This window comes from Camelus dromedarius, chromosome 12, assembly GCF_036321535.1.
Source record: "Camelus dromedarius isolate mCamDro1 chromosome 12, mCamDro1.pat, whole genome shotgun sequence".
NCBI classification, from domain to species: domain Eukaryota; kingdom Metazoa; phylum Chordata; class Mammalia; order Artiodactyla; family Camelidae; genus Camelus; species Camelus dromedarius.
The window spans coordinates 24,226,806-24,242,416 of NC_087447.1; the positions used below are offsets into that span (position 1 = coordinate 24,226,806).

The window sequence follows — 15,611 nt, forward strand, 5'->3', positions numbered from 1 at the left end:
TAGCTCTGGAGGAGTATATAATTCGGTGTCGGGGTGTGTGTGTGTAGGTGTGAAGACACTTAAGTGAATACTTAGAGGGTGAGGATTGGGAGCATGAGCTTTGAAGTCAGAAATTCAGGCTCTTCCACTCATTTGTTATATGACCTTGAGCAAATTATTTTATCTGTCTCTGAGCCTTGGTTTGCTCATCTGTTAAATGGGGATCATCACCTGCCTTAATTTTATTGTGAAAATTAAGTGGGATCAAGAACATGAAGTACCTGACACCTAGTGCTGATTATGAAGTCCAGTAAATGTTAGTAGGAGTTGTGGTTTTCATCATTATTGCTTTCTCTCTCTCTCTCTCTCTCTTTTATTGAAGTGCAGTTGATTTACATTGTTGTGTTAGTTTCTGGTGTACAGCATAGTGATTCAGTCATACTTTTCCACTACAGGTTATTACAAGCTATTGAATATAGTTCCCTGTGCTATAAAGTAGGGCCTTGTTGTTTTATCCTTGTTGCTTTCTGCATGTAGCAGGGAATTGTTGTGTGATACCACACGAGTGTGATAGACTCTGTCAGCTGGCCACCAGCAGGATGAGATGGAAGCACTGTTCCAGGGCCGACGATTTCTCTGATCAGGGATGCTTCAGTCACATCCCAACAGTCCAATTTCCTGGATAGCTCAGTGGTTCTGGCTGCCTGGCATGGAGAAAATCACTAAGAAGGGATCTTACCTCCCTTGGACTGGGCTGTGTTTTCGGTTTTGCTTTAGCTGCTTCAAGGTCCAGTGGCCAAAGTGAGGCTCTTCAGGTTATCCTTCCTGCAGTCCCGAGAGTGTGTGTAGACTGCTGCTCCCATATGGGGTAGGAAACGGGCTTCACCGGGAGACGGGCTTGGGGCGCCGGATGGCAGAGGAAGTATTTCTCAAGAAAAGCTGAGTGATGTTGAAATCCAAGGAATCTATTCCATCAAGGGTGAAATGGAGTCAAAAGAGTCCTATGAGCTGAGGTCAGAAAGCCAGACAATGAAATCCAAATGGGGGCCACGCCAAAGCAGGCAGAAGCTGCACTGATATCCGGGGTGTAGAGCAGGGATTGGAAACCAGGGCGGGTGAGTGCAGAGGACAGCGAACACCTAGTCCTATGCCTGATCCTGGGAGCTTATATTCCATTAAGCCAATGTCCCACACTGTTAAGTGCTCTGAAGAAAGAGGGCACAGGCTAGTGTAATGGAGAGTTCCTGGGGCTGGGGGACCTGTTGTAACTAAGGTGGTGTTCTAGGCAGGAGGAACAGCGGGTGCCAGACCCCTGAGGCAGGGATGACAGAAGAGGGCCTTTGGAGCTGGAGTGTAGTGAGTGAAGGGAGAGGGGGAAGGAAATGAGTTTAGGGAGGGAGGCAGGGGCAATATCACGTAGCATCTTGTAAGCCATCATTGGATTTTATCAATGCAATGGGAAGCTATTTGAAGTTTTAAAAGGGCAGGGGAGTTGGCATGATCTAATTTACACTTTAGAAAGACCGTTCTGGCTGCTTTGTGAACGATAAATTATAGTAAGACAAGAGTCTTATATAGGAAAAGTCTCAGATCAAGTTAAAGGAACTCCTGGGTCAAATCAGACAAATATTCCCATGAGCTGGGCCAGTGGAAAAATCTGTGTCAAATATCTATCTTTCGTCTCCAACCCCAGAGTTGCCCTTGTACTTAAACCAGGCTGGAAGGTGAGCCTCACCTCAATTTCTTTGCCAGGAGTGTCTTGGTCCTAGAATTTGTTTATTTAGATTTCCCAATATGTGCAGATCAATCTAAAATTTTGAGAAACATAGATTGCAGCTGCTAAAAGGGGGCTTCTGCTATGCACCTCATTCTGTTTTAGTACAAATGAAGAGAAACTTAAGTTTATAGTTTTTAAAAAGTAGGAAGATGTGTGGAGAGTAGGTTAATTTAAGTAGCATTTCAAATAGATGGATTGCATTAGTTATTTAAAGATAATAGCTTAAAAGTATAGAAAAGAATTACAATAGTTGCAAGTCATTGAGTGCCCACCATGGGCTACAGGATTTATAAATGAAACAGAACAACAACTATTGACATAGGAGTCTTTTTCCTCCCGCTATGCACTTGAAAAGGATTCTGGTTCTGGGACTGATCCATGCGGGCCTTTAGATACAGCTGGCTATAAAAGCATTACTTTATTTACTTCCTAGCAAGCTAGGTGTTAGTGTCCCCACATTTTGCAGGTGAGGTGACTAAAATTCATGGAGGATGTACACCTGGTCCAATTGAGTAATAAAGCCAGAATTTGAATCCAGGGCCAGCCAACTCCAGTTTCCAGCTGAAACCACTTTACATGAATCACAGAGGTGTGGTGCAGTGATTAAAGGTGTGAACCATGGTGTTGGGGGGTCTTGGATTTGAGTTCTGCTCCATCATTTACTAGCTGTATCATCTTGGTCTGGTGACTTCACATCTAGGAGACTGTGTTTCATCATCCGTAAATTGAGGGTAACAGTAGCCCCTTCAAAGTTTGCTCTGAAGATTATGTAAGACATGTAGCAAAGAACCTGGCAAGAAGGGGCCCAGTAAATGCTAGTTATGATTATAATACACTGTGCTGGCCTCTGAGAGGCATTCTTTGGCATCTGTCTGAGCCCGTTTCACTGCCAGCATCAGAAACATAGATCCAGCCTTGGAAACGTCCCACATAATAGACTGTGTCTGTTTAACTCACTTTGCATGGCACTTCAAACACCAGGCATCTAAGAAGTGCTTTGTATGATGATAGACCCAACTGCACGAGTGGGTTTGATAGCTTTTCCAAAGGGCTGGTATTTTAGTTGTGCAACTGTAACTGCTTCGTGGCAATAGAAAAGATTTATTTTTTGGACCCCAATCAACCCTCAGTCCCATTTCTCAAACTCCAGCTATATCGTAAGATGTCAAAGTCATGCAGTATTAACGTTTGGTCAAAGGTGCTAGCGGCATTTCGCAGATGGAATGAAGAACCTATATTGGTCCAAAATTGCCTTGTGATGCCTTCTGCCCTGAGTCTGGCTTGCCCTTTAAGGCCCAGTTGGTGGGAAAATTCAGCTGCAAGCTCAGCTGGAAGGCAGCGGAAGGACAAAAAACTGGTTTGTTGAACTTTGCAGGAGCCTGGGATCTCTGGCTGGGGTAAAAGATGCCACCTGGTGAAGAAGAGGGTCTAGAAACCATCTTCCCCCGCCCCCAGATCCAAGGAGGACAAAGGAAACTATCTCCCGTAATTAAAAAAAGATTAAACATAATGGAGTCATTTTTGAATGGGGATGGTTGCCTGGCTCCTAGAGAGGAAACGAGAGTTGCGGTTGGGGCAAAGAAAGGAGGGATCTTCTATCGGAGGGCTACCACTGTCAGCGGGGTAAGCTGTTAAAGAAATCATTTCTAACTGGTTTGCAGGACCAGGTTTCTTGACCTGAAGGTGAAGAATTGTGTGCTTTCTTCAGTCATGGCTCTTCTAACCAGGCTGCTCTCACTTCCATTGAAGAAACGGAGTCAGCCTGACATGGTGTAAGAGTCCTGTCTTGAGAGGAGTGTCTGCATCTTGCAGCTCTGAGTGTCCTGTTCCCTACATCGTGGTGACATGTGGAGTTGGACAGGCATGGTTCAAATAGCAGTGCAGCCACGTACCTGCTTCAGTGCCTCAGCAAATTCCCGGGACTAAGTTTCCTCATCTGTAAAATGGAATTAATAAAAGGACTTACTTTAATAACATATATATGTAATGGAAAATAAAAAATAGTATTTTAAACCCAAACGGACCATAAACAGTTCTGCTTTTTAAGGGAGGTAGGCATGCTTCATATCAGTGAGGAAGTACATCTTTCTTTTGTGCTTTTCCCCAGAAAGGGAAAGAGAGAGAGAGGGAGAGAGAGAGAGAACTAGCACATGATTGGGTAGACAGTCTACTGTTTAACAGAACACGTTAATGGTGTTGGGAGAATCCACCATAAAACTGGAGCTGAAAACAGCTATGGAAGCTGGAGTGGGCTGAGTTGCTCTACCCAATAAGAGATCTGGGGGGTTTAATAAATAGTTTTTTGGGGGGGTTTCTAGTGGCCAGTGAGAGAGAGAGAGAAAAGAGACAGATGGCCAAACAATCCTGTAGAAGGCAGGTCTGAAAGGGCTAAGAGAGCCCAGTTTTTGTTCGGTTTACATATTTATATATGGTCAAAGTACTTAGAATAATTCTTGGCACCAGTAAGCATTTAATAAATGGCTGCTAGGAGCCATGAAGCAAAGCTGTCTCATCGTTGTCCTTTAATAGTCTCTCTCCAGGGAAGCAGCGTCCTTGCTCTCTTTTATGGTGTGTGTGTGTGTGTGTGTGTGTCTTGGAGGAAGCAGGATAGACAGCAAATGAGGGATGTAATGGGTTCAAATTCTGGTTCCATAGGGTTTATTTCTCTTTCTTTCATTTTCCATCTTTAAATTGGGTCAAGGGGGTAGGGGAGAGAGAAATTATGAGTTTGGAATTAGCAGATACAAACTACTACATATAAAACTGAAAAACAACAAAGTCCTACTGTATAGCACAGGGAACTATATTCAGTAAACTGTGATGAATCATAATGGAAAAGAATATTCAAAGAATATATATATGTATGACTGAATCACTTTGCTGTACACCTGAAACTAACACAACATTATAAATCAGCTGTACCTCAATGAAAAGATAAAATAAAAAATATTGATTAAATACTATAAACAAACAAACAAATAAAATTAGGGGAAATGGTACCTCATCTCATATGCTTTATATATGAAGTTTAAATGAGATAGTCTAGATAATTCATGAGCCAGACACTTTGCCTTCAGTAAATGTTGGCTTTTACTAGTGTTCTACAGTAATAGTCTTGTGAAGATGGTTTATTATCCTAAAACATGTGACTTGTGGTTTTTATTTTAAAATGTGCATGTATATTCCGTGCAAAAAAACTTGCAAAACATATAAAGAACACAGAAAAGCAACAACCCCTCCAACGAAAAGATCACCAGTGTTAACATTTCGGTTTATGTCTTTTTGGCTTTTTTTCCCTCCCTACTGTATGTACGTCTTTGTTCTTTCTCTTCAAAAATGGGATACTGTTCTGTAGTCTGCTTTTTTTTTTAACCTAGCAATAGACTGTGAACTTTTCCCCATGGATGAGTTGCTTCTTAAAATAGATGTTCCAGTGGAAGCAGTCATACCTTGGGATGGCAGATTCATCACTATTCTTTTTATAAAAAGAAGGGGGATGCCTCATGGCCGTCCAATTCTGGGAGACACTGCAACTTATATTTCCTTTTTGGAGAATTAACAGCACATTTTAACATGTTAAAGGCTCCGAGAAGCCCTTCCATAAAGAACCTGCTTGGCTTTGATTAGATCAGTGTTTCCCAAACTAATTTAGGGCTGCAAAGGCGTTTATCCTCATAACTCCTATTAATGTCTCAAGAATCATGGGGGAAACATGGCAGCAGGCTCAAGATTCCTTAAGTACAGGGATCGGGTCTTGAACATCTTCATTGTTTCCACACTGCCTTACAATTGGGTTTTTAAGAAATATACAAAATGGGATTGGATTGATGAATCTCCACTTTCTAACCAACAGCCACACATGTGTGAACTGGGGGCCAAGGTTAGAGGCTGGGGCTGGGCTCCGAAGTGTCTCTCAGTGTAAAGCTAATTGGCCCCTTTGGGGATGAACCTGTGAACTTGGCCTCGTTAGCGCCAGCACAAAACAGCTGAGTTAGTGTATCTGGTGCCCTGAAATTGTTTTCTTACCCAGATTCTCATGCAGTCCTCCAGATGGCGATGCTGGTTTGTCAACCTTTGAGAGCCTGAAGCTGGGGCCAAGAAAAACTTGAAATTGAGGGGAAGCAGGTGCACATGAGGAATAGAGTTGAGAGTGGAGGGATTACTGAAAACCAGAAGACACACTGTCAGGTTTGCAGTTGGCATGAAATTGAGGGGAAGCCTTATACATTGGGTGTGGGACACAAGGTTTAAAAAAATGGTGAACCAGTGAGTCAAGAATAAATATTGCTAGCATTTATTGAGGACCAACTATGGGGCTGGCAATATGCCAGATAACTGCATTCATCATTCCTTTTTATCTCCTGAACAGACCGAGGTGGTAGGTCCTCCGGCTAGAAGGAGCAGAACTGGAGATTCAACCCTGGTTCCTAGTCCTGGTGCTGTGTCTCAGCGCTTTGCTAGACTGAAACAACAAGATATTCACCAAGGATGAATAACTGTAAAATGCTTATCTACCTATCTATCTATCATCTGTTTTTTTCATTTTATTTGTACAGCACTTCATGAAATTAATAACAGTTTTTTGGTTTTGTTGTTGTTGTTTTTTAGTTAGCCATCTGCTAAATAAATTAATCACAGTTCTGGAATGCATTCTTAGAACTGTAACATTTAAATCAGAGTGGTGGAAGTATTCATTTTAGAATCATTCTACTCTTTTTAGTTCTGGTGGTCATTATGCAAGATGAACATGGCCGAACTGAACGCTCAGAGCGGCCAATTTAAAATTCAGTCGTAGGACTGAGTGGTCCTCGTGTCCGACCGTATGCCTGTGACAGCACTTGCTGCCTAGGACATGTTGAAATTGTTTCTTTAAATGCCTTCCTCCTCCAGGGGACCCTGCGTTTCTTGAAGGGAGGAAGTATGCCTTCACCTCTGCATCCCTCGGGCCTAGCAAATTACCTAGTGCGCAGAACGTTAGTAAAGTTTAAATGAATGAATGAGTGAATGAATGAAAGACATCTCCTGCAGAAATGATATCAGAGACTGAACCCAGGAAGGCGCTCAGGGAGCTTAGTCTAGATGAGAAGAAAGAGGACCTGGGGGAGATGTGAGAACCATCTTCACACACGTGAAAAGCTGTCATGTGGGTGGGATCATAGAACAAGATTGTGCCTCTTCAGATAGGAGGCTCAGGAGGCCAGTTTCGTCAACAAAAAAGAATCCCAGAGCTGTCTAAACATAAAAGGAGTTACCTTTGGGGCAACGACCTTCCCATCTCCTCATCTGGAGGCAGGATTGCCGTCCAGTGGGAGTGTGGGAGGAGGGGTCCCTTCACCAAGTTCAACGTAGAACCAGGGGCTGCTGAGGCAGGCAGCTGTGTGCTGTGCCCAGAACGGTGGCGGGCACGTAGAAGGCTCTTAGTATTTGTTGGACAAATAAAAACAGTCTTCTATTAATGGAAGGCTCATCTGGCAAATATTTATTACATTTTTCTATGTATTAGGCCTGTGCTCAGCTGCAGAGGATGTATCAGGGAAAAGGATTTCCCAGCCCCAGCACCGAGAGGGGTGTACCATACAGGCTGGGAGCACAAGATGGAGCCACACCGCTTGGGTTCGAAACCCAGCTCTGCAAATTACTTTATTTCTCTGTGCCTCGGATTCCTCTGCTGTAAAATGGGGGTGAAATAGCACCCACCTTAAGGGATTATTTTGACAATTAAATGAATTAATACTTGGCCAATATTAACCACTCGAATGTTAATGATTATCATGGCACATACATTCCAGCAAGGGCTGCAGATACGCTGCTGTTATGGGACGGATGCTCTGGACTGAAATATGTGAGCACTGGACAGGCTACTAATTAGACGCCCCACCAAATCAGTGTGCTCCGAACCTTAATTAGCCTTCATTAGAGGAGAGGCTGAGCACTATATGGCTCACCCATCAGGGTTTTGGGGATGGTACCTCCTTCTGCCCCCAGAGTTGTCTAGTGAAACTGGACTGGGATGTTGGGACCCTGACAGGAGGGAAGGGCAGAGAATGGAGGCCTGCTGGTGCCAACACTGAGCCCTATACCCAAGTCCTGAGTAATTCCACTCTGCCCTAAACCTGCAGTCTCCGCTGGGCCAAACACTTTGAAGTTAAACAGACAAGCTCCACCTTAAAAGCTCATCTAGCATTTCTCAAGCATGATCCTCACCCCTGAGGGACTTATCAGAATTTTTTTTCCAACCTACAGTGTACAATCTGAGGAAATTTAAGGAAAGAGAATTTCTCTGATCACATTACATTTTCTATGATTTTTACTCCCCTCTGTGCTGTCCCAGGTGGTTGATCAGCTGGCCACCCCTTAATTCCACTCTGCTGATGGGGGCTGTGTGGAGTGCTGTGAGGACACCTCCAAGGGAACCTAGCTCTGACTTGGAGGGCACGGGAGGACTTCAGGTTGTGTAGGAGTTAGCTATGTGAAAATGTGGAGGAACAGCACGTGGAAAAAGGCCTGAGGTCAGAGAGAGCCTGGTGCATTTAGGGGACTGAAAATAGTTTAGCGTGGCTGGGTCCCAGGGTACAGGGTGTGTGACGTGGGGAGGGAGAGTGAGGAAGGGGCTGGAGAAGTATGAAGGGTCAGCCTTGTGAAGGGCCTTCTAAGCTGTGTGCAGGAGCTTTGAGCACGACAGGGAATCTTCGAAGGGTTTTAAGGAAGGCGGTGCAGTGAGCAGGTTTGCATTTTAGAAAGAGCACCCTCTCTCTGGAGACGGGGTTAGGAGGGCTAGGGGTGTGTGCACGTGTGTGCCCTCCCCCACACTCATTGCTGGGGTAGGGATGCTGCGGTGGGTGGGACCGGAAGCTGGGAGAGCAGTTGAGTGTGTTGCAATCCCTCCTGCAAGAGATGAGGGGGCCTGGAATAAGGAAACTCCAGCATTGTGATTGGAGAGAGCTGTGAGCAAATGTGAGGGGAGTTAACAGCCTCTTGCTACTGATCGGGAGCTGAGGGTGTTATTTTTGGTTTCTCTGGTTCTTAGTGACCGTGCATACACAGTATTAGGCCAAGACCAGGTGACAAAAATGCTCCACATGGGTGTCTGACCTTTCCTCTTGATCCTTCTCACATTGCCCCCATAATTTCTCTCTCTTCCTCTTTTTTTTTTTCCTTTTTAAAACCTCTCCTCAAAGAGTATGCAGTAAAGAGCATAGGTGTCAGGGTCAGGCTGACGTTAATCCCAAAACTAATGAGGTTTTTATTTTATTTATTTAAGGTATTCATTCGAACTTCTTTCAGCCTCTTTTATTCAATTATAAGTAGGGATAATTGTAACTACCTCACAGGGCTGGGATCATGGCAGATTTTCCCATTTGGACCCTCACTCAATTCTCTCTCTGATGGAGGATGGGAAATGGCAGCAGCCTGCAACCCATTTACCCAACAGAAACCCACATTTCTCCTTTACCCTGCCCCACCACCTGTAAGTCACTGTCACCTGTTGCCTTCATGGCTGCAGTAGCTTCTTAATTGATCACCTTGCTTCCACGTCCCTCCTTCAAGGATCCTTTCTCTGTTCTCTCTGTAGAGCAGCCAGGGTGATCTTCTCTGTTGCTGGTGGTTTATGGTTTTTCATAACAACCTTATTGAGATATAAGCCCCATATCATAAGATTCACCCATTTCAAGTACAATTCAGTGGGTTTCAGTATATTCACAGAGTTGTGCAATGGTCACCACTATCTAATTTTAGAGCATTTTAATCACCCCAAAAAGAAACCCTGTACGTGTTAGCAGTCATCCCCTATTCCCTCCTGCCCCAGCCCCTGGCAATCACTAATCTACTTTTTGTCCCTATGGATTTACCTATTCTGGATATTTTGTACTAATAGAATCAAATAATATGTGATTTTTGGCTTCTGGCTTCTTTCACTTAGCGTAAGTTTTCAAGGTTCACCCATGTTGCATCATGTATCAGTATCTTACTCGTTTACCTGGCAGAATAATATTACATTGTGTGGATTTATCCATTTATCAGCTAATAGACGTTTGAATTCTTTCTACTTTTTGGCTACCACAAATAATGCTGCTGTGAACATTTGTATACAAGCATATGTTTTCACTTGGGTGTGTCCCTAGGACTGGAATTGTGGGGTCATATAATCACTCTAATGTTTAACATTTTTGAGGAGCTGTCAAACTACTTTCCAAAGTAGCTGCACCATTTTCTAATCCCAGCAGCAATGTATGAGGGTGCCAGTTTCTTCATATCCTTGCCACACTTGTCATTGTCTGTATTTTTGAATATAGGCATCTTGATGGGTATGACCTGGTATCTCAGTGTGGTTTTGATTTGCATTTCCCTAAGGACCAATGCTGTAGGCGTCTTTTCATGTGTTTGTTGGCCATTTATATATCTTCTTTGGAAAAAAGAATAGTCAAATACTTTGCTCAGCCACCTCTTCCCCCAACCCCCCGCTTTTAAAAACTTTGTGTTAAACTACCCCTAACATAAAAAGTTAACTATTTATATTTTAACAATTACAGTTCAGTGGCATTAAGTACATTCACATTATTTTGCAACTACCACCACTATCCAACTCCAGAAATTTTTTATCAACCCAAACTGAGCCCTCCTCCTCCTCACAGACCCTGGTAACAACTATTCCCCTTTCTGTTTTAAAATTTTTTTTGTTTGTTTTTAACAATAGCCAAATGGATTTGAAGTGGTGTGTCATTGTGATTTAGATTTGCATTTCTCTAATGATTAGTGATGTAGAGCATCTTTTCATGTGCCTGTTGGCCATCTGTATGTCTTCTCTGGAGAAATGTCTATTCATGCTCTCTGCCCACTTTTAAATTGGATTATTTGTCCTTATATTACTGAGTTGTAAGCCCTTTAGATAGTCTACAAGTCCCTTATCAGATATATGATTTGCTAATATTATCTTCCATTCTGTGGGTTGTAGTTTCATTTTCTTATGATGTACTCTGAAACAAAAAAGTTCTTAATTTTGAGAACTCCAATGTATTTATTTCTTCTTTTGTTGCCTGTACTTTGGGGTCATAGCTAAGAAACCATCGCCTAATCCAAAAGAAAGATTTAGTCCTGTGTTTTCTTCTAAATGTTTTATAGATTTTAGCTCTTACATTTAGGTCTCTGATCCATTTTGTGTTACTTATTGTATATGGTGAGAGGTAGAGCCAGGTTAAAAACACAAACCAGATTCTGTTACTCCCCCTGCTTAAAATTCAGTGCTGGCTTCCCACTGCTCTTAGGACACAATCCAAGTTCCTCACCACAGGGACTTCATTGTCGCCTCATTTCCCCCCACCTCACTGGCCACACTAGTTGGCTGCAGCCATAGCCGCCTTCCAGCAGTTCTTAATCTTGCAAACTCCTTCCTGTCTCAGTGTTTCTGCCCTGCTGCTCCCTGCACCTAATCACTGAATATCTGGTGGCTACTCTCTCGTTCCTCAGGCCTCAGTTTGAAAGTGCCTTCTTCAGGAAGATCTTTGCTGACCACTCTATGTAAAATGGGTTCCCCACATGGCCCCTTATTCCTTTGTTTCCTTCACAGTGATGTTAAAAAACTGAGGAAATTGTAAAGATCTTATTGGCTTTATTCAATCATTCATGATTCAGGCAGCGTCTGTTCTAGCAGATAGAAAGGAGCTCCAAGGAGCTGTACAAAATAAAAGACTTTTATCGGCAGCGGGGAGCGGGAATGAGGAAGTTATACTAGACAAAAAGCATGGTGGTTACTGCAAGTGACTTTCGTTTAGGGAGTGGCAGGGGCTTATCAAGCCGATTACCTAACTAGTGATGATGAGGAGATTCTCCATGGACTGGTTTAAGATCCCGTTTCTGGAAGAGCTGAAACTGTACTCAGTTAAGTCTCTTGGTTTGGTGACGTGGGGCTTTAAGCACAAGCGACTCCCTATTGTGCCTTGTTGTCTTGTTGTTGACAGTAATTAACAAAGGCTGTATTCACTTTATTTGCTTACATGTTTACTGCCCCAACCCCCTCATTTAAACTCCATGAGGGCCAGGACCATGTCTGTCTGATTCATCTTTATCCCCAGAGCCTAGTACAGTGCTTGGCACATAATAGGTGCTCAGTAAATACTTGTTTTAAGAAGGAAAGGGAAAGAATGAACATTGTAAATGTTTCTTCCCTTCCCAGCCTCCTTTCCCACTCTGTCAATTCTGTTACCTTCATCTTTTGTCACCTTTTGCCTAGACTTTCTTCTGTTTCCTGTTTTCATGGAATATATTATGGAGTAAAACATCTGTTTTTGCTTTTGTTCTTGTTTTTCTTTTCTCTTCTTACTGCTTTCAGCATATAGGCACCAGTGTTGGGACTCAGCTTTCTAGTCTGCAACAAAATTTTTTTTCTTTTCTGAAACTTTCTCCATAGACACTCAGCATTGAGCTCTCTCTCTTGGTCTTTTCTTACGTTTTCATATGAATAAGATTTTTCTCCTCAGTGAAGATAAAGGCTAAGAAGAGAATTTCTTTTCTAACTCAGAGAGTGGTTGGCTTAGTTCTGGGCAAGTAAATCTCAATAAACACTAAGGCACGCTTTAAAAAGAGCCAAATTATACACGGGTATGCTGTGCTCAAAATGTCAACAAAATTCCAAATCCAGTCTTTTCTGAAACTGTTACAACCTGACAGCATACAAAATTTAATTAACCAAGCACCTTTTGTGTAGAAATTCGATTGGAAGTAATCACATAATAATAATATGTATCGCCCCAAATCCTGAAGAATAATTTCTTACTCCCTGGAAGGATCTGGGGTCCTTTGTTTGGTGACATATCTCTGCACACATTTCTTCTTCATATCAATTCAACAGGATTATACTCAAAAAAAGGAGCACACCTTCATCTTAATGTTAAGCTCTCCTCCCCCCTCTGATAAAAATTCTTTTGATGAAGACTACAGCCAGAAACATGGCTAAAGACCATTTCACCTGAAAGCCTCACATTCCAGATTTTTTTTTTTTGGTTTGCCATCTTGCTTATCATTTGCAGATATCCAAATACCTAAGAAGTGAGCCCAAAAGATGATTGAAACTTTTGATCCAGAAATAACTCACACATTTGTTTTGCTTTGCTCTCATCTTCAGAGCTGTGTATCATGCTGACAAGTCCCAGATTTTTAAAAAACAGATTTTTCCTTTGGGTTTTCCCCCCTCCTTTCATTGTGGTAATATTTTCTCCTATCTCCCATCTTCTAAAAAAAAAAAAAAAAAGGTAGGTGTAACAGTCTAATCAGCCTTTACCAACTTTTCTGCAAGAACAAGGCAGAAAATATGAAGATATAAATCAAGAATTGTTATTATTGTTTATGTAGCCGTGATATATGATCCCACTGGGCTTCGTGGTTTACATGGCCACTTTGAAAACACAGAATGCTGCTCAGGCACAAGCGATTTGTTTCTGAGCCCTGTGCTTGGATAGTTCTAATAAATATTATTCTTCCTCTGATTTTACGATACCGACAAGATACCCTTGCAATAAAATATGTTCAGATTCCTGGTATTAAGTCTACGTTGTCAAAGATAATGTTCCTAAACTTCAAGAACAGAAGGTAGAGAAAACATTAGGCATAAAATAACTAAATATTTATAAATTTTCATAATAACAATGATAGTTTTATGCATGGAAGAAAGCCTGGAAGAATGTATGTGAACATATTAAGCCATGTTATTTCTGGAGAGAAATCAGAGATTATTTTAATTTTCCTTTTCTCTCTCTCTCTCTCTCTCTTTTTTTTTTTTTTGGCTTATCTATATTAACCTTTTTCTAACTGTGAGTATATATTACTTTTGAGATTAAAAAAGAAGGTCTTTTTCAAAGAATAGTACATAGGAAGAGACGATAAAACTAAATATAAAAATAGAATGAGTATCATTCTTTAGGGGAAAATAGGGGGAGTAGCTTCTGAGAAAGTGAAAATCTGATTTATCTTCTAGTAATTTTTGAGCTCATATTGTGCACACTTTCTTAGCTTTGGTGAAAGCACTGGCTACCTGCTGTCCAGGCCCATCCCTGTATCTAAGCCAGGTCACTATGGCTACATGCCACGTGCCAGGCGAAGCAAGCAGCAGACTGTCCTATTTCTCAGTGGGAAAACAGGCTTCTCATGGGATTCCCAGCCGGTTCCCACTCCAATCCTATATCCACCTGGCTCCTGATTCTTGTTTTTTTCTTCTTTCTAAAGCCATGGGATTCCCTCAAAACACTTTAAAGACTCACTCTGAACTCGACCTTCCATGGACTGATCACTTCCTTCAAGCCACAAACCCATATAATAGCTGTCATGTCCTCCACCCCACCCCACTTCCTTCTTCCACTGCCTTATCTCAAGATGGCCAAGGGAGACAAGATTGAGAGCCCTCTCTTTGTTATAATCACCCCACCATCTCACCTCTCAGTGCCTCATCTTGCCATCTTATTTGGAAACAGAAGGACTTGAAATGGAAGAGAAGGCTGGACCACAAGATGCAATGTTGTGTTTAGAGTCACGTTCAACTGTATGAACCAGAATGGCCACACTCATCCATTGTTTACAGCTAGTGTCTGTCCTGACTGGTCAGTACCTATGTCTTATCAGTTGTTAAATATTTTGATATCATTCTCAGAGTAAAGTTGCAGTGTTATAAATTGACAGTGCTTACAAGAGACCAGAACTTGGGTATAACTGTGGGCCAGCGATTTACCTTCAGCGAGCCTTGGCTCACACATTGGGAAAGTGGGGATGCTAACACTGCCTTGTCCGCTCCGAGGAGTTACTGTGATAATCAGATTGTTAGAGTGGATGCACAAGTTTTCTGTCAATTGTGAGAGACTGTGCACAGGTATGGAATGATGATAAAAATGATGAATAATGACCATAACCATGCTGGTGGTGAAGGTCAAGGTGATGGTGATAATAACGAATAAAAAGAAGACAATCTTGGGAGCACCATAGACTATCCTTTTCGAGTTCAGTGTGCTATGAACATTGCTCCCTGGCTCACAATTCACAACACGTAAGAGTTAGAAATATATAAACTGGCCCCGTCCACCCCCTCTTGTTTATGCCATTGTAGCTCCCAGGTTGTTCACTGGCTCAGGGCTGATAGGCACTTGCTTTTGTCGGTTGGCACTCGTTCCAGTTTATTTCACAACCTGGCTGGGAAACCCTTCCGTCTTGTAACTCCCAACACCAGGGACAGCTCTTGATGTCCATTTAATGACCTTCCAGGGCCTGGAGCCAGCAAAATGGAAATAGGGAATTATCCCAGTAGGTTCCTGCATCCCTAACACAGTGTGGGCTGAGCTGGATTCTCATGTGCCCCTTTCCGATACATGTACTGCGATCCCCAAAGCCACTCTGCGAGTGTCTTGGAGGAGCTGTTGGTTGTGGCCAGGTGGAGCTAGTAATTGGCTCCCTCCCACCTTCCCTCCTTCCTTTCTTGTCCTTGGCTCCCCTCCCCTCACCCCGCCCCTACACACACACACACATGAAGATTCTGGGTCTGTGCTGAGTCATATAAGATGCTTCCAGCTGACCTTGACAAGAGACACCCCCTACCCTGCCCCACCCTTGGAGGAAGGTTGCAGAAGAGCTCCATGGAGTCTATTCCAACAGAGCCAGCACACACTCGCAGAATAATTGGCTCCTATAATTCATTCAGAGCAATGGCTGGGTGGCACAGAGGTTGAAACCCTGTGGCCTTAAGGGAAGAACATCCTCTAGAAAAATTTCTCTTTGCCTTTGTCAATTTTGAAATAAAATACTTCCTGCAGAGGAAGCCCCCTCTGGATGAGGGCTTTGCTGTCCCCTCACACAGTAATGGCCTCTGGGATCCTCTCTT

At 42.7% G+C, this 15,611-nt stretch overlaps 1 long non-coding RNA gene across 1 annotated transcript in view; it reads right to left on the reverse strand.

Annotated features, from left to right (window-relative positions):
• Positions 1–15,611, reverse strand: part of LOC135322584 (uncharacterized) — a 78,945-nt gene that overhangs the window by 24,765 nt on the left and 38,569 nt on the right. The window contains exons 3-5 of the long non-coding RNA XR_010383239.1: positions 9,240–9,383; positions 3,649–3,692; positions 719–944 (exon numbers count right to left, since the gene is read on the reverse strand). This is a non-coding gene — a long non-coding RNA (uncharacterized LOC135322584). The remainder of the gene's footprint in view (positions 1–718; positions 945–3,648; positions 3,693–9,239; positions 9,384–15,611) is intronic.